This window comes from Echinops telfairi, unplaced genomic scaffold, assembly GCF_000313985.2.
Source record: "Echinops telfairi isolate 266 unplaced genomic scaffold, ASM31398v2 ScPeMD7_7469;HRSCAF=8507_0, whole genome shotgun sequence".
NCBI lineage: Eukaryota > Metazoa > Chordata > Mammalia > Afrosoricida > Tenrecidae > Echinops > Echinops telfairi.
In genome coordinates, this window is record NW_022111372.1 from 65,644,707 (window position 1) to 65,665,429 (window position 20,723).

Below are 20,723 nucleotides of genomic sequence, written 5' to 3' on the forward strand. Positions count from 1 at the left end.
TCCTCCTGTGCAATACCACTTTGGAACCATTGGTCCCATGACTGTCTCCTTGGAATTGCTTATGCTGCCTCTCTGATAGTGATAGACACCAAACGGAGAAAAAAGAAGACCGTACAAATACTTCAAAGTCTAACTGTTGTCTCATTTTATAAATGATTATTTTTTCCTTCTTATACCTCAGCTTTGGCTCCCCCTCCATTCTGAAAATTCACAACCATAGTCATCTTTGAAATTTTTGGTAATGTTGAAACTATTTAGAAAAAATATTACTTTGTTACAATTTACTTTTGATGATATTAATACAGAAGTAACCATGGCTGTTCTGCAAAATGGCAGAGGAAATGGCAAAGGAAAACATAAAACTTCATTCGAAATAGGAACAAATAACTAGATAGGACTTGTTTTCTGTGCATATGAATCAGGTTTTTGTGTGTGTTTATTTTACCCATCCGCAGGTCATATAGTTTATTCATAATACTAATAACATAAAATCCATACTTCCTTTCACTTTGTAAGGATTTTTAAAATGAGGATAGTAAAGAGTATTTAGAAAACTGTTTCCTCTCTTCCCATCCTTAATTTCACCAAAGGAAAGAAACAGATGTTCAAATTAGCTGCTAAATTCTATTGCCTATAATTTAAATATTTACATTTACATGTCTGTTGAACCTAAAACACTTACTGTATTATGGAAATTTCAGGATTTTTATTGCAAAGTAACATTTATCACAAGCCAGATAATTCAAAATGATTCCTCTAACAGCATGATATTCCCATAAAACCAAAGTTAAAGAGTACCTAAATTTCACTACGTAACCATTTTTACTATGCTTTTAAGTTGGAATAAAACTATCATTAAGCAATTGTTTGAAAGGGGTTTTTAAAAGAAAAATGCAGCAATAAAATACCTGTGTCTTTATAAAACTGAAGTATCTTATGAATTGAGATAGTTAAGGTTTATTGTGCCAACCTGACCAATAAACACATGGGAGATTAATGGAAGGGCAGAGAGATAAATGGCTCAGTGAGCCTTGCCTTTGAGTTCTTGGGTCTCTTGCTTTCTGATGGTCGGACCAGGGTGCAGCTGCCTTATCCAGTTCCCTGCTTCAGCTGGCAAGGTTCACTTCCAGCAAGACATCCCTGAGGAGAAGCCAGATGGACCCACCCTGATGCAGTCCTGGGTGCTAGAGCAGCCATGTGGAGACCCTTGCCAGCGCTGAGATGCTTACATGCTCACTGATTTGGCTTCCTCCTGCAGTCAGCATCATTGTGTGTGTTTTGTGAGATGGAGAAGGACTTTGTTGATTGGTGTCAGACATATGAACTAATAATGTTGGACTTACGGGCTTGGGCAGCACTGGGTTGGGATGCTTTCTTAATGTACACTTACCATTTATATAAAACTCTTTCTTATACATATGAGTTTCTATGGATTTGTTTCCCTAGTTTACCAGACTAACACATGAATGAAATTGACTTCATATTGGGTTTTGTTGTTGGTATATTTTATTGACAAGTTTCACTTTCAAGTCTAGACCACCACCACAACCACTTTTTCATCAAATTGTTTCTCACTCACAGTGACCACTACAGATGTATTAAACTTGAGGAGTAGAAAGCATAGTGTTTTGTTTGTCCATTGATGTGAAAATAATTGATTTTAAAGGCTACTTAAGATCATGAATGGAGTCCTAATTCATAAATTTATTCAGAAGTGTTTATGGTACCAGTCAACAACACCTCTTCAAAAATAGACTCAATAATTAATTATCAAAATAACCAATTTATCGTCCTTTACTGGTGAAACATATTATCTCTCTGTGTTTTTCTCCTTATTCATTCAAGATTTTTAAATACTTTTGTTCTTTAGTCTCCTCTGTTTAGTTTTTGATGATGCAGTTCCATATGTATTAGTCTTGTTATCATTTTAATTTAACAGAATATCTGTCCCGTACTTTGAAAAATAAGATGGACACTAGATTTTAAGACCAGCTTCAATACCTCAGTTATTTTCCTTGAATTAAAATAGATTTTTTAATAACTCCCCCATGAGAACTAAACTTTTCAAATATAATTTTTTAAAATTATATTTGTTAATTGCATACTTAATCCCTGATGTTAATTCTGTTTCAATGGGGGTAGTGATACCAGAAGGGTAGGGGGAAGGTGGGGAGAGAAGGGGAGAAAGGGGGGACCAATTGCAATGATCAACACAAAACCTCCCATTCCCTCCTCCAGGAGGACAAACAACAGAAACCCCGGGTGAAGCACAATAGTGGTTGGTGTAAGATAAGAAAATAATAATAATTTATAATTTATCAAGGGGTCAAGAGGGGGTGGGGGAGGAGCTGATATCAATAACTCAATAGAAAATAAATGTCTAGAAAATAATTATGACAACATATGTACAAATATGCTTGATGTAATCGATGTATGGATTGTTATAATAGCTGTAAGAGCCCCCCAAAATGATCTTTTAATTAGAAAATATCACTGAACCAATCCCTAAGATAGTCCAGATAACTTCCCTCTCTGTTCAATAGTCTGTCGTCAGTCTTTGAGCACAAGTGCATGAATTTTGTCTACATTTTTGTCTGTTTGGGTATTTGTCAGACTTCCAGAAGAGGTTTGTCATCAATCACAATTTCACCCTTTTTGAAATGAGAAAAACACATGTACACTTCAGTTTTTCCAATACTGCTATTCTTGTAAGCTTCATTGAACATCACAATAGTTTTTGTGACATTTTCCCTAAGCAGGAAACAATATTTCATTGCAACACACTGTTCTTTCAAATCAGCCATCAAAACAAACAAGGTTCGAATGAAACTGTTTTTACAATAAAATTCACTGAGACCAGAGATAACTTCCCAGGTGAAGCCACTGGGTGCACTAAATCATAGTGAGTTACTTCATGCTCACCAGGTGTGAAAAATGCGTACTATGAAAGCTCTGCCCACGTGAGCTTTTTTCTTTTTCTTCCTTCCTTCCTTCCTTCCTTCCTTCCTTCCTTCCTTCCTTCCTTCCTTCCTTCCTTCCTTCCTTCCTTCCTTCCTTCCTTCCTTCCTTCCTTCCTTCCTCCCTCCCTCCCTCCCTCCCTCCCCCCCTCTCTTTCTTTCTTTCTTTCATATGTGTGTATATCCCCTATGAGTATGTATGCATATCTATATCTATGTCTGTCTATCTAGCTATCTATCTATCTATGCCACCACTTTTCTCTCAGTTTGTCATGTTGTAGTGGCTTGTGTGTTGTGAGAGGTTGTAAGATATGTCACTGTTTTTCAAACTCCAGCAAGTTCACACACAGTGATCAGATTTCAGCAGAGGTTCCATGAAGATCAGACTACAAAGAGGAATAAGATGCCCAAGTGAGAGAAATTAGCACTTGAAAACCTTATTGATAGAAGCAAAACATTTCAGGTACTGAAGGCCTAATTAGTAGAATGAGGATGTTGTCAGAGATAGTGTCATGAGATGAGCCCCTCACATCAAAGACAATCAAAATATGACTGAGAAGAGCTGCCTTCTTGAAGTAGAGTTTAACACAACGGCATGAGTAGAGTAAAGCCTGTGGTAGTAACACCTTCGTAAGCTTCGTGGGGCTGATGGAGAATGACTCAAAATGATGCTATCAAGTGACAAAAATCTAATAATTATCAGAATTTGCAATGCATGAATTATGAATCTAGGAAACTGGAAGTCATAAAAAATGAGATGGACCATCTAAAGATCAATATCATAATTGATTTTGAGCTGAAGAGGACTGCTATTAATATCATATGTTTTATTACATTGGCATTGACACAATCTATAGGAATGGCATTGCATTCATCCTCACAAAGGATATTTCAGGATTTATCTTGAAGTAGAATGCTATCAGGGATAGGATTATATCTATGTGCAAACAAGGAAATCTAATGAATACAATAATTAGTCAAATTTATGCATTACCCATTAAAGCTATTGATGAAAAATTGAAAAATTCTACCAATGTCTTCTGTCTAAAATTGATAAGACATATAGTCAAGATGCATTGATAATTATTAGTGATTGAAATGCAAAAGATGTGAGCAAGGAAGTAAAAGTAGTTGGAGAATCAGGCCTTGGTGATGGAAATAAAACTACAATGAAATGAAATTGCAAGACCAACAACCTTTCATAGCAAATACTTTTTTTCCCCTTCAAATGTCAACTATACATATGGACATTTCCAGATGGAATACGTAGAAATACACAGGTGGACTTCACCTGTGGGAAGAGACAATGGAGCAGCTCAATATCAACAGCTAATAAGTGGCTAGGGGCTGACTATGGAACAGTCCCTCAATGGCTTATATATAAATTCAAGCTGAAGCCTAAGAACATTAAATCAAGTCAATGAGAGTCAAGATACAACCTTGAGTATATCCCATTTGAATTTCCAGAACATTTCAACAATAGATTTTAAAATAATGAACACTAATGACAGAAGATCTGATGAGTTGTGGGAGGACATCAAAGAGATCATTTTTTTAAAAATCAAAAGGTCATTAAAAAGACAGGAAAGAAAGAAAAGATCAAAGCTGATGTAAGAAAAGACTCTGAATCTTGGCTCTTCATCAAAGAGTAGCTAAGGCAATGTAAGAACTTAGGAAGTCAAAGAGCTAAACAGAAATTTTCAAAGTGCTCCTGGAGAAGACAAAGTAAAATCATGTAATTCAATGTGCAAAAACCTAGAGTTAGAAAACCAAAAATTAAGACGAAGATCAGCACATCTTAGACTGAAATAATTGAACAAAATATTCCAACCTTGATTTTCAATACTGAAGGATTCACTAGATGAAATATTGAATAATGCAGGAGGCACAAATAAAATATGGAAAGAAAACACAGAGTTGCTGTACCAGAAAAAAAATTTAGTTGACATTCTACCATTTTAAGTGGTAGCATATGAGCAAGCACAAAGGATACTGAAGGAAGAAGTTACAATTGCACTGAAGGCATTATCCCAAAACAAGTTCCCAGACATTGATGGACTATCAATCAAAATTTTCAGCAAGCTGATAAAGCACTGGGCACACTCTCTGGTGTTATATCAGGAAATATTGAAGATAGCTATTTAGCCAATTGACTAAAAGAGGTCCATTTTTTAACTACAGAACAATATCATTATTATAACTAGTTAAATTTTGCTTCAGATCATTCAACAATGGTTGCAGCAGTACAATGACAGGGAGCTGCCGGAGGTTCAGAATGGATTCAGAAAAGGAGATGGAACAAGGGATATCATTGCTGATGTCAGATGGACCTTGGCTGAAAGCAGAGACTAACAGAAAGGCATTTATTTATATATTGTTAACTAAGCAAAAGCATTTGACTGTGTGGCTCATAAAAACTATGCATAGCCTGGAGAAGAATGGGAATTCAAGAACACTTGATTGTGCTCATGTGAAACCTGGACATGGATCAAGAGACAATTGTGAGAGTAGAACAAGGGAAGACTGCATGGTTTAAAATCAGGAAAGGTGTGCATCAGGGTTGCCTCCTCTCACCCTAGTTATTCCCTCTCTATGCTGAGGAAATAATCAGGGACGTTGTATTATTTGAAGAAGAATATGGCATTAGGCGTGGAGGAAGGCTTATTAACAACCTGTGATATGCAGATGACGCTACCTTGTTTGCTGAAAATGAAGAAGACTGGCAGTTGCTGATCAAGATCATGGGCTGCAACCTTCAGTATTGATTACAATTACACATGAAGAAGACTAAACGACACCAGACACTATAGCTTTTTTTAATAATCATTTTACTTGGGGGATACAACTCTTATCACAATACATACATACATCAATTGTATAAAGCACATTTGCACATTTGTTACCCTCATCATTCTCAAAACATTTGCTCTCCACGTAAGCCTCTGGCATCAGCTCCTCATTTTTCCCCCTCCCTGCCTGTTCCCCCCCTCCCTTATGAACCCTTGATAATTTGTAAATTATTATTTTGTCATATCTTACACTGTCCGAGGACTCCACCCACTTTTCTGTTGTCCATCCCCAGGGAGGAGGTTATATGTAGATCTCTGTAATCGATTCCCCTTTATACCCCACCCTCCCTCCACCCTCCTGGCATTGCCACTCTCACCACTGGTCCTGAAGGGATCATCCATCCTGGATTCCCTGTGTTCCAGTTCCTACCTGTACCAGTGTACATCCTCTGGCCTATTAGTGGACTTGGTTTGATTTTTCCCTTCTTAATGAGTCCATAGTTTGATGATGTTTCCATTCTTAACTTCTATTATAATGAACTTTCTTCTTTGATTCTTATAAGTTTACTTCCTTACCTTTTCAGATTTTTGGTAGACCTGTGTTGGCCCTTGTTGGCTTCCTCTGACTTTTACCCCACCTTTGTAAAATACATCTTTATGAACATCGCTGTTCAATTTTGTCCCTTTGACTCTGTTATCTATTTCCTGTTGGATTTTGGACTGATATATGCCACCGCATGCCCCTTATATTACATCTGTTAGTAACAAGACAACTATAATAATCACTTTAATTTGATTTGCATCACGTATTTTATTTTTACTTTTTCTCATGAATACGGCATCCGGGGCCATGGATGACCTTAACTCTGCCTAAGGAGGCTTCTTTTCTCATTTGTCTGGGAACCACCTTACCTGCCTTTCCCCCCAACTTTAATATGCATAGAAAACCCTGCTATTGAAGATGCTTGGCCTTTTGCCCAAAACATGCTCTTTCTACAATAGAGACTCTGCAAAATTACTTAACACTTTTTGTAATTGATAATCTCATAATTAATTTGGTATTGCTAAATTAATGAACTGATCTTTAAAATATCTTTCTCCATTTCTAGCCCATCTATTCTAATACTTTTAAAAACATACTAAACAGATCATTATTTTAACTAAAACAGTTAAACTTATTTGTAAATAGTGCATATACTTAGTTGTCATTTTCAAAATATTTTTATTAGCATTTAGGTATTCCAGTGGCTCATAAACCAAATTTCCAGTAAGTTTTTATGTTACCGTAGCTGCTTCTTCTAAAAACCATTAGCCCATCACCATAGAGGATTATGGTTCTTCAATAACTTCCTTTTCAAGTCATGCTAATATATTTCCTGTATTCCACTATATAATTTCTCCTTTATCATTTCCTTGTTTTCACATGATATTTAAAAATGTTCTCCTTATGAGGAAAATTTCTAACACTTCTTCAATCAGCTATAATGTTTTTTTGATGTTCCACTCTCAAGTTTGATTGATTATAAGTCTTCAAATTTGAAGTAATATATTTCATTTGGTTTCCCTAGAATATTTACTTTTAATTTCCTTGGAAGCTATTTACTTTAATATGCTGCTTTAAAAAATGCTTTCTATTTTTTCATTCAAATATAAAATGTGTATTCCAAAATAGTTGAAAACACAGAAAGACAGAAGACAGGAAAAAAATCTCTTGTCATCACAGACACTTAACATTTCATGTTCATGTCCTGCAAGTCCTGTTGCTATGCATATTTTACATATAATTAGAATCATATGGAATAATGAAATTCTATTTTCAAATCCTTAAAAACAGTACCTTTATTTTTTTAAATAAAACATCATCACTTAAGTAATTTGAAAAATATTAAACCGATAAAGATATTATGCATCACAATTAGAGATGCATTACTATTTCAATATGCTTTCTCATAATCATTTCATATGTTCAAAAGTATAAAGTAGTTTTAATTTTTATTTCATAAGTTGATTTTAAATGGATGGTGATATAAAAATGAACTTGGTTATGGAAAATACTAGCAATTTCCAATTTAAAAACATCCAAATACTTGCCATTCAATATGAGTTTTAGAAAAAGCAAAAACCTACTTCTTCATTTTATAGGCAATGAAATGATGGCATTGTGTTGTTCATTGAAGGTCTGATTTTTTAGTAAAAGAAACTAAAGCATTATGCTTAGTGAATCTCAGGGCAGAGTAAACAAGTACCGTAAAAGGTTTAGCCATTGGTGTATGACAATACTGTCTTCTGTAATTCAATATTTGTACATGATAAACAATTACATCTATATCACATAGTGAGGAATGTTAGAAAATTAAAAATGCTCTAGTATTGGGGACCATATAAAGGCAAAGTGAGAAAAACTGAGGAACAAACATCACACATGAGCTGTGGAATATACCAGAAAATAAGTAATTCAGCTAGAATTTTCCACTTTGGGTATCAAAATATCATACCCAAATCACATAATTTAAGACATACAAGATTATTCACATCATAATTATCCTGTTTGAATTTAAATGTTTATTCCTTTATTGACCATATGATTTTAAATTAACTAGCGAGTAGTTTTTTGAGCTACTTTATATTGGAGAAATTTTTTTCTGTTGCTTTCCAAAACAAAACAGTTATGTTGGGGGATCATACTTGGGGATAAACCTTGTCCACTTCTAATCTACCTAAATGTATTTCTATTCTCTCCCAACATTTAGTGTTACAGAGGAAACATGTGAGGCCAACCTTATTTTTTCTCTTTATTCTATGCAAGCTAATTGTTCTTTGTTGTCTATGAGATTTTTAGGTTTACATTGATCACTCAAAAGCTTGAGGCTGTAACTTGAAATATTATTTTTTTTAATTGTCAAAACATTTAAATTTCTATAAATTCATGTTTTTATTTGGGAGAAAGGTTTGTAGCTTTGTTCCTATCCAATCACACTTCTGTAACATCTTTTACTGTTTTGTTTTTTCTACTTGCTCTGGTTTTCCAGGGTCATTAATAACCCACATGCTACTAACTTGTTATTCATATTTAAAATAGAAGATTATAAAGTCTTTTAACCTCAGGATTTCAAACCACTTTCAGCAAGCCTTTTCAATTGTTCCATATAGGTCAATAGCTGCACCACTTGTTTTGCAGTACGTATGTAGTAATTGGGTGGCTTGTGTGTTGCTGTGATGCTGTAGGTATGTGTGGTAGTTACATTATCTGTTGTCAATTCTAAAGGATTAAGAGTAAAGGGATGGAGTTTAGCATGTCAATCAGATGGCAGCTTGATGACTTCATTTGGAGGGGCTAAGGAGATAAATAGCTCACTGGAGAGATACACGCTGACTCCTCGGGAGACATTGCCGCTTACAAGACACATGGAACTTTGCTAGTGCCCTGAGTTGGAGGAGCCACATGGAGACTCCTGCCAATGCTGAGATACTTACAATGCCTTTGGATCCAAAAGACTTCCCACCAAGAGACCTGTGATCTTCCTGCATTTAGAGTCATTGCATGTGTTTCATGAGTCTGAAGAGGACTTTATAGATTGGTATAGGACATATGCGCTAATATATTGTACTTATAGACTTGATCTGGACTGAGGTGGGATGTTTTCTTAATGTATAATTACTCTTTATAGAAAGCTCTTTCTTATACACATATGAGTGTCGATGAATTTGTTTCTCTAGTCTACCCAGAATAACACAGTATGTCACTGGTATTTCAAAATCTAGAAGGGTCACCCAAAGTGAACAGCTTTCAGTAGAACTTCCAAATTAAAAGCAGATTACTAAGAAGGAATAGTCTGTCTACTTCTGAAGAATTAGGCATGGAAAATCTACGAATTCCAGATCATTGTCAGATATCCCGCCTGAGGATGATGCCCTCCGTTCAGGAGGTAATCCAAATAAGACTGAAGAAAAACTACCTTCTCAAAATAGAGCTGACCATAGTGACACGAACTGAGTAAAATCTTTGAGAACTTCATTTACTGATGGGACATGACTCAAAATTAGAAGAAACAGCTCCAAGCATTTATCTGGAACTTTGGGAACTTTGGATGTAAAAAGTATGAATGAAAACAGCAAAGTGAAATTGAATGTCTAGATATCTTTATCCTAGGCCCTAGCTGAAATTGTCTGATATTTGCCATTTTGAAGTAATCATATGCTTTTATATTCACAGAATGCTAAATATTTACAAAGCATCTCATTCAGTATCAAAAATGAGATTTTAAATTCTATATTGAAGGAAAATATTGTTTTTGATAAGATAATATGTATCTGCATACAAGGAAATTCAATCAATATTTCTATTTTTAAAATTTATACACCAACCAGTAAAATTCTTAGTTGTTGTTTTTAGGTGCTAACTCGTAGCACCCTATGTATAACACAATGAAACACCACCTAGTCCTGTGCCATCTTTACAACTTTTCTCATATTTGAGTCCATTGCTGCAGCCACTGCATCAATCCATCTGGTCTTAGTCGTCCTCATTTTCACTGCCCCTCTACTTTACCAAGCATAATGTCCTTTTCTAGGGGCTGGTCTATTCCCATACCATGACGAAGGCTCACCATTCTTGCTTCTGAGAAGAATTTTTGCTGTACTTCTGTGAAGAAAGATCTGCTTGTTATTTTGGCATTCCATGGAATATTCACTGTGCTTCATCAGCATCATGATTCAAATGCATTGATATTTCTTCATTCTTTCTTATTCAAGGTCCAACTTTTACATGCACATAAGGGTATTGAAAATACCATAGTTTGGATCAGGTGCACCTGGGTCCTCAAAGTAATTCATACAAAAGGCTATAATCTTTGAACTTCATCAGCAAGTGCTTCAAGTTCCTCCTCACTTTCAGCAAGCAAAAGTGTGATTCCATATGGTTAATAAGCTTTCCTCCAATTCTGTTCCAGCATTTTTCTATATGTAATGCATTATTCCTGATTACTTGCTCAGCAGACAGATGGAATAAGTATGATAAGAGATTGCAACAGTGATGCACACCTTTCTGGATTTTAAACCATGTGATATCCCCTTGTGTTCACAAAGTTGTCTTTATCGATGGACAAATTCTAAATTAGCACACTTAAGTGTTCTGTATTTTCTTCCATTCTTCTGAAGTTGATCCATATTTTATATGGCTCGCATGATTGAATACCTCTGCATAGTCGATATAACACAGACAAACACATTTCTGGTATTTTGTGCTTTTATCCAAGACTTACCTGATGTCAATAATGGTATTTCTTGTTCCACATCATCTTCTGAATCCGGCCTGAATTTTTGGCAGCTACTTGTACCATTGTAACCATTGATGGACAATCATCAAAATTTACTTGTATATGATATTAAGAGAATTATTTTATAATTTTCATATTCTGTTGTATCATTTTTCCCTTGAATGGGTACAAACATTGATGGGTGTCTTCCAGTTTGTTGGGCAGGTATCTGTTTTCTAAATTTCTTGCTATAGAACAGTGAGTGCTTTCATCAGCTTGGCTAAGATCTAGGTAAGATAATTCCCTAAATGTGAAAAATAGTTGCATTGACTGGATTTCTTTGTATACAGATAAATATTATCCTGTATCATTGGGATGCTAATGAAGAAGTCAGCAGGTATGAACTACTAGCCATTCTAAAATTCCAGCCAAGGAAGGGAGGTGAGGCTTTCTACTTCCATAAAGAGTAACAATCTCAGAAATCTACAGCGGTTAGTCCTACTTTATCCTATAGGATAGCTATGAGTCCAAATCAACTTGAGGACAATGAGTTAAAACAGACAACGTTGTACTTCAAGATAAGTTCTTGAAATTTCCTTTTCGATGATGAATGCAATGCATTCTTTATGAATTTTCACTCCCAGAAGAGTAAATAATAAGATTTTCTGATTCAACATAACCAAACAACATCAATCTACTTCAGCTCACTAACCGTTGAATATCTCTCTTCATGTATTTCATTTCATTTTTCACAACTTCCAATTTTCCTAGATTCATACTCTCTCAATAAATATTTTTAGGTCTTTCTTCTCATATTGAATTGTGACCCACCAGCAAATGAGGATTCTGAAGCCTGACTCCCAAGGCTTTCCTCCAGCCAGGCGATTCTTCTATGTTGAGAAGCCAGCTCTTCCTAGGTCACACTTTCTGTGCCTTCAGACTGGTGGGGCGCTACTTCTGACACTACCTCTGAAAAGGTGCTGCTGTTAACGAGGTTTTTCAGTATATCACAGTATTTTGATGGTGTCTATAAGGTTTTCAGTGGCTAATTTCTCTGAAGTGGATAGCCTCTCCCTTCTTCATAGTCTTTTCTTATTCTTGAAGTTCTGCTGAAATCTGCCATTATGGGTGACCCTTCTGGTATTTGAAAATATCGGTGACATAGCTTCCAGCATGACAGCAGAAAATAAGCTACTACAGTAGAACACATCAACACAGAAGTAATGAACTCTAAAACTAGTGATGAAGAAATTGAAAAATAGTATTTAAATCTTCATTCTGCAACTGATACAGCTTGCAATCAAGAGGCATTGATAATTATTGGTGATTGGAATCCAAAAGTTGGAAACAAAAAGGAAGGAACACTGGATGCAAAAAAAAAAAAAAGGTCTTGGTGATAGAATCACAGCTGGAGGTGTCATGAGAGAATTTTTTAAGTTGAAGGATTTCTTCATCACAAATATAATTTTTAAGTAACACAAGTGATTATGGTACATGTGAGCTTAACCGGATGTATTACAGAAAAATCAAATTGTCTACATCTTTGGAAAGAGGTGATGGAGGAGGTTAATGTCAACAGCTAAAGCCAGGCAAGGGGCCAACTATGAAATAGTCATATGTGAGTTCAAGTTAAATTTTAAGTAAATTAAAACAAGTCGTCCCATGAAAGCCAAATATGACCTTAAATATATCCATCTGAATTTGGAGAAAATCTCGAAAACACATTTAACACCATGAGCACTAATGTCAGAAGATCTGATGAGTTATGGAATACTATTATGAAAATCAGACATGAAGAAAGGAAAAGGTCTTTAAGAAGATAGGAAAGAAGGAAGAGACAAAAGTGGATGTAAGAAAATACTCTGCAGTATAATCTATGGTGTGCAGATAAAACAACCTTGTTTGATGAAACTGAGGAGGACTTGAATAACTAGCTGATGACAATCAAGTTTGCAACCTTAGGTGTGGATTACACTCAATATGAACAAGACCTCAAGACTGGATCAATAATTAAGATCCGGTTAATAAAGAAAAGGTTGTAGTCATCAAGGATTTCATCTTGCTTGGATCCATAATTAACACTCAAAGAAGCATCAGTCAAGAAATAAAAGAATGTACTAGATAAATCAGGTATATTAGACCTCCTTAAAGTGTTGAAAAGCAAGGGTGTAACTTTGAAGACAAAAGTGTGCCTGACCCAAGCCTTGGTGTTTTCAATTGCCTCACATGCATGTGAAATGTGGAAGTCTCATAATGAAGACTGAAGAAGAATCAATGCATTTGCATTACGGTGCTGGAAAAGAATATTGAAAGTGTCAGGGATTGCTAAAAAGAACAAACACGCTTGTCTTGAAATGCTGCTTACAGGGACAGGTGGTGAGACTTCATCTCACATAATTTGGGTGTGGTGTCAGGAGAGGCCAGTCCCTGTGTAGAAGGACAGCACACAAGAAGACTTCTGATGAGAGGAAATGACACAGTGACTGCCACAGTGAGCTCGGACGTAAGCGCAATTACAAGGATGGTGCAGGACCCAGCGGGGTTTGTGCCGTTGTACATAAGGCCACTATGAGTCAGAACCAACTCTACCGAACAAAGTCACAACATCCTTAATGTCACATGCAAGTAAAATTTTGCTGCAGATCTTTCAACCAAAGTTGCAGTAGTACATTGACGGGGAGCGGCCTGAAATTCAGGCCAGATTCAGAAGAGCACATGGAACAAGGGATATCATTGTTGACATTAGGTGGCTTTTGGCTAAAATCAGAGAATTCCAAAAAGATATTTGTTTGTGTTTTAGTGCCTATGCAAAGGCATTCAACTGTGTGGGCCATAAAAACATATGGGCATCCTTGAGAAGAGTGAGAATGACAGAACACGTAATTGTGCTCATGTGAAACCTGTACATGGATCAAGCGATAGTTGAGCAAACAGAAAAAGGAAACCTGCATAGTTTAAAACCAAGAGAGGTGTGTTTCATGGCTGTATTCTCTCACCATATACATTCAATGTACATACTGAGCAAATAATCAGACAATCTGGGCTAGAGGAAGAAGAATGTGGCATCAGGTGTGCAGGACATCTTTTTAACAACCTTCAGTATGCAGCTGGCACAATCTTGCTGCTAAAAGTGAGGCAGACTTGAAGCACTTACTGTTAAGCTTAAGAATTACAGCCTTTATTATAGATTACAAGTGTATGTAAAGGAAACCAAAATTGTCACAACTGAGCCAATAGGTTATATCATGGTAAATGAAGGAAAGTTTGAAGTTGTGAAAATTTCATATTACTGGGTGCACAATGCTTATGAAAGTAACACTCAAATAATCAAAGGACACATTGCATTTGATTAATCTGCTATAGGAGACGTCTTTCTTTTTAACCATTTTATGTATTTTTTTTTTAACCATTTTATTGGGGGCTCTTACAGCTCTTGCTACAAACCATACATCTATTGTATCCGACATATTTGTACATATCTTCCATCGTTCTTTTCTAGGCATTTACTTTCCATTGAGCCCTTGGGATCAGCTCCTCTCCAGTGCCCCCCGCCCCCCAACACTCATGAGCCCTGATAGATTGTAGATTGTTAGTTATTTTCAAATCTCACTCGGACCACTGTCTCCCTTCCCCTCTGGTTTCTGTTGTTCTTCCCCCTGGCTGGGGGTGTGTGGTTATGTGCCATTCCTTGAGATCGGTAGCCCCCTCCCTCCCCACCTCTTCCTGCCTTCCCCTTCCCTTTTGGCACCTCTATTCCCATTCCTGTTCCTGGGTTCCATGTGTGGTGAGTTTTATCTCTTTCCTATACTTATGTATTTGCTCCCGTCTAGTCTAGATTGGGAGGTGGCACTGAGGTCATGACCTCTTTAAAGTGTTGGAAAGTTACCTTGAAGGCTTAGGTGCACCTGATCCAAGCCATGGTATTTTCATTTGCCTTATATGCATTTGGAAGTTGGACATTGAATAATGAAGACAAAAGAAGACCCAATGCATTTAAATTATACAGATGGTGAAGAATATTGCAATTTCCATGGACTGCCAAAATAACAGGAGGGCTGATGGTGTAATGATGATGTTAAGCTGCGAATGGCAAGGTTGGAAGTTCAAAATCAACAGTTGCTCAGCAGGAGAAAGAGGAAGTTTTCTACTCCCTTAAAGAATTATAGTCTCGATTGATTACCTGAGTCCAGAGCCCCAAGAGATGGCGGGAAGGGGTGGGGGCAGTGGTCCAGTGACAGCCCGTCTCACCTATTCTGGACCCGGGCTAGGGCGCGGACACGGTGGGCAGCTCGGGCAGCCGGCAGAGCGGGAGCACCAGGCAATCCAGCTTTGAGAAGGCTCTTGGTGCCCCGCGGTCCGAAGGCGTCCTGTAAGCGCCCTCCCCACAGCCAAGATGCCCAAGAGGAAGGTCAGCTCGGCCAAAGGGGCGGTGAAGGAGGAGCCGAAGAGAAGATCAGTGAGATTGTCAGTGAAACCTGCGCCCGCGAGAGTGGAGACGAAGCCAAAAGAGGCCCCAGGAAAGGATAAACCTTCAGACAAAAACGTGCAAGCAAAAGGGGAAAGAGGAGCTAAGGGACACCAGGCGGAAGGAGCTGACCAAGAAGCTAGAGAAGATTCACCTGTGACAATGGAGAAACGACACACGAGGAGAGTCCAGCCGCTGATGAGGCAGGAGAAAAAGAAGCCAAGTCTGATGACTATTTATCATGTCTTATCAGTGGACCCTGTTATCTCCCTTCTTGTACAATCCAGAGGAATATTTTTATCAACTGTTTTGTAAATGCAAGTGTTTTAGTAGCTCTAGAAACATTTTTAAGAAGAAGGAAACCCCAATTCATCCCTTTTTTTTTCCCAAGTGTAAATGCTTTTTTTAAAGATGTGAAATCATTTACTGGTTTTTTATTTTATTTTTTTAGTACAACCAAAACATAGTGAGATGTTGAATTGTGGGAAGATTTGACAGTGTTGGGTGTCAACATAACATTACATGGGATGGGGGAAGTTTTTGTATCCCTAATACAAAACATACTTAATGGCAATTTGGAGTCACTGTCATGCATTTGTATGACTTGAACATTTAAAATTTTGTTTCCACATTTGTTTTCTTAATAGAATTGTGTCTGAAAACCATTCTGCCATCATGGCTCGACAGAACTGTGCATTCTGTAACACCTGTGGTTGTGGTAGTCCCGTGTTCCCAATCACTTTGTTACGTGCTGTGAAGGATTGAACATTTGAGTGTGTAGTGTATGTGACATTGATTTGTGAATTAGTGGGGCTTAAGATGTAACAGTTTACAAGAATTTGAAGATAATGGTACTTGATAATCTCTTTTTAAAAATTGGTCTCTAAATTTAAAGCTGGAAAGTCACTGGAATTTAGAAACAAATTTTATCTACATGCCATTTTAGGATTTGGGTACATGCATGAAGGATTGTGTACAAATTGTTCATAATGTTTCTGTACTGATCTCAAAACAACCAATAAAATGCCAGTTACAAAAGCAAAAAATAGAGTTACAGTCTCGGAAACTGACAGAGGCAGTTCTTCCCCATTCTATAAGGTTGCTATGAGTCAGACAGTTTTGCTGATGCGAAGGGGGGCAAAAGCACAATCAAATCTGCCTTAAAAGAAGTATAATCAGAATGCTCTTTTTCCTCAGAATGAGTTTTAGGAGCAAGAAGGGTGAAACTTCTTGCATGGACTTCAAACACAGTATCAGGAGTGACCAGTCCAAGGAACAGGACATCATGCTGCTAAAATGGAAGGGCAGCAAGAAAAGTGGAAGGTCCTGGATGAGATGGATTGATGAAGTGGCAGCAACAACAGGGTCTGACATCAGCACATGTGTGAGGCTGGCACAGGACGGGGGTGGGGTGGGGGGAAGCGGGGTGGTGGAGGTTTCTATTTATTATAAGTAGAATCACTATGAATCAGTACTGACTCAATAGCACCTAACTTCAACCAATCAGTCATTCACCTTCCTCCAGTCTCAATTCTGTCCCTCAGTACTTTCCTGTGCATTTGTATTTCATTGTAGGATCTTATGTTTTCCTGTAATCTTGCCATAGGAATATCCCTTCCTGTGATTTCATCTTTTCAATCCAGCCTCGTCTACTTGAATTTTACTTAGGTTTAGGGTTCTTCTGACATCTCCAAGTCAGAGACACAATGTTTCTTTGAGAGTTTTTTGGTCTGTGGTGTTTTACTCTAAAATCTCTTAGAATTGATATTTCAAGTCTGTGTTCTATGGCTTCTATGACTGTGTTTGTTTTTTGATGTGCTCATACAACGTTAAATCAAACATTAAATCAATAAGATTATAGGTACATTACATATTTTTGTCTAGTCATATTAGTAAATTATACACATATTTATAGCCAACAAGCAACTTCCAGGGTTTTAGAGTGTGTGTTTTTGGTTGCTAATTTGCTCTGTCATAATATCTTCTTTCTTTACCATCCAGACATGGTTCTGGAAGTCTTTTAATAGATGGTCAACAAGTAAAATTACAATTTCCAGAATTATGTTTTAAATTGCCACATTTGTCTTGGATTCTTCCTTTTGATGCTACTCATCAGCACTTCGCACGGTACAATGCACTAATGAACAACTGCACACTGATATTTTTTTTATGCCACATAGGGTCAAGTAAATGTAAAAAGGAAAAAAATGGAATGAGACAAAGTGAATACGGAAATGTTAGAAACCAACAGCTAGAGTATTCTGGCTTCAGAAATTATCTAAAAGTATTATACATACAAATTCTCAGCTGTTTGGTTGTTAAAGGCTTTATTTCCCTATGTTAAGAAATAATCCAGATAAAGCTGAAAGAATATTTTTTTTCTCTTCTTTTAGGTTGTACCTGATTCATGAAATTAGTCTGTTGAGTTAACATTTCAGGTTGCCAGATGCAATTAATCGAAGATTTGGCAATAGAAGTCCACTGCCCTTGAGTCAATTCCAACTCATATCCACTCTACGGAGAAGAGTGGAATTGAATTGTGGCAGACTGCTACATCTTTCTCTCATGGTTCTTCTGCTGCGTTTGAGCTGCTGTCCTTTTGTTTACCACTTCAGTGCTCTGATCATGGTGCAACCAGATCCATTCTTAGGATGAGTATCTCAGTAGGCTTAGTGTTAGTCTAGTATTCAAAGATAAAGATTGTTCTCTATATATATAATATTACTCCTGAAATTAATACATCGAACAAAGATTATATACCCATATTTTATTAAGAACGTTTTAACTACTGTTGGAAATTGGGGCATTGGTGGCTCAGTGGTGAAACCATCACCTGCCTTGGGGGAGATCTTGATTTGATACACCCTCCATATACACAGTTACCACCAATCTGTCAGTGGCGGTTCGCATGTTAATAGGATACAGAATAGATTTCCGCAGTTTCCAGGTAGACTGCTAGTGGACTCGGAAGAAAGACTCAGTGATCAACTTCCAAAAGCCATCCACATAAAATCTGTGGATCACAAAAGTACCATCTACAAAGGAGTGGAGAGGGCGCAAGACCAGACTCTATTGTGTTGCATTGTTCATGCACCATCATCCCCATCCCCACACTCATCCTTTATCCTTTACTGCATGGGGTCTCTGAGAATTCAGAGCCTACTCCATGGAATCTAACAGTAATAAAGTTATTGTTGGTCAAAGAAACAGGCCAAGTGGAAGAGATGTGGAACAGAAGCTGTTTTGTGGTTTATGGCAGCAGTTCTCAACCTGTGGATCGTGGCCCCTTTGTGGGCCCAACCACCCTTTCACAGGGGTTGCCCAATCCATAACAGTAGCAAAATCACTGTTATTAAGTACCAATGGAAATAATTTATGGTTGGGGTGTCACCACAACATGAGGAACTGTATTAAAGGGTCGCGACATTAAGAAGGTTGAGAACCACTGGTTTATGGTTTTATTGGTTACATGGAATGATTTACTTCTGCTCTATGTGTCTTATTCTTTTTTTTTTAATTGAAAAGTAATTTTATTGGGGGCTCTTAAAACTCATAACAATCCATACATCAATTGTATCAAGCATATTTTTACATATGTTGCCATCATTCTTTTCTAGACATTTACTTTCTATTGAACCTTTGGTATTGGCTCCTCATTCTGCCCCCACCCTCGTGACCCCTTGATAAATTACAAGTTATTATTATCTTCCTATCTTACACCGACCACTGTCTCTCTTCCCCCAGGGTTTCTGTTCATCTCCCTGGAGGTGAGGGATGTGTGGTTGTGTGTCAGTCATTGCGATTGGTTCCCCTTTGCTCCCCTCTTGGATAGAGAACTTACCTGCAAACAGGAAATACAAGATGGCCTCAGTCACCTGTCTAGGAATTAATTGATGGAACACTGTTGACACTGTGACTTAGCCATGAGGCTGGTAACTGCAAGGTCAGTAGTTTAAACTCACCAGTTGCTCTTCTGGAGAGAGATAAAGCTTTCTGCTTCTGTAAAGATTTACAGTCTCTGAAATCCAGTGGAGTAATTTTACTGTGTCCTGTAGGGTCACTAGGAAGTAAAATCTACTCAATAGCAATGAGTATTTTAGTTTTAGTATCAGCTGTCGACCTTCAATTTTTCTGCACATGACATATTTATATATATTATCTTATTTCAAAGCAAAGTAGCATGGTCTTAGAGTCTCAAGAGAATGGAAGAGAAATATGTAAGGTTTCCTCACACTGTCTTTAGAAGTCTCACATGGTAGCATTTCAGGTACATTCTATTGGCAAAAATTGATTGAAGCAGGTCAGCTTAGATTTGAGGGCTGTAAAATACATTAAACTTTTGGATGGGAGTGGCAACAAAAATATTGTGGCTGTATTTAATATACAGTGACTCTATTAAATGTATGTTATATATTACTTTGTTATTCTAAGCAAAATTCAAGAGTACTTTTCAGTAGGCTTGTATCTAGCATACACATCAAAACCAAACCCACTCTCCTTGGGTCGATTCTGACTCATACAGACCTTCTGTTAGGTTTGAGCCACCAACTGTTCAGTTAGCAGCCACCTCCTGATCAGAGAACCTCTTCTCCCTGCTATCAAGTTGATGTTGACTCATAAAGTCCCCACAGGACAAGGTATAATTGCCCCTGCGAATTTCTGAGACTGCAATTTGTTACAGGAGGAGAAAACTCCATCTTCCTCCCAAAAAGGGACTGGTGATTTGAAATAGCTGACTTTGCAATTAGCAGCCCACTATTTAATCACTACACCATCTGGGCTTCTAAGCAGGGCAACTGCAGTTGCTAAATACTGTCACTTTAAGGTTATAATAAAAGTATGTTCATATGTTTGGCTTTGTTTTGAGGAGTTTGTTTTATCTAACAAGTCAGATAAGTATCATATCACAGAAGAGTGCCTGTTTCTAAGGAACATTGCAATATGCTCACATCATCACTCTCAATGTCAAATTACCAAAGCAGTTGATGCTAAAGCCTGTATGCTGGAGTTTTCTCTCTGTTCTATATTTGAAGCAGAAGCATGCTAAATAGCCAGTACATTCTTAATTCCTTCTCTTTCTAAACAAAGGATTTCTGTATGTGTTCCAGATATTCATATCCCAGGGAATAATAGTTTCTTGGGTCAGCCTTTGATTTTTAAATAGAAGAACATGTGTCAGACAGGATTTGGTAAAGCAAAGAAAAAATAAGACGTGGTACTTGCTAATTCTTGAAATAAAAATGTAAGTAGAACTTAG

The 20,723-nt window shown here is 37.2% G+C and overlaps 2 pseudogenes; one reads left to right on the top strand and one right to left on the bottom strand.

The window, feature by feature from the left end:
• Nucleotides 1-9,134, bottom strand: part of LOC115873529 — a 23,332-nt pseudogene extending 14,198 nt beyond the window's left edge.
• Nucleotides 9,135-15,355: 6,221 nt separating this feature from the next.
• LOC101644938 lies at nt 15,356-17,870 on the top strand (annotated as a pseudogene).
• The last annotated feature ends 2,853 nt before the right edge of the window (nt 17,871-20,723 follow it).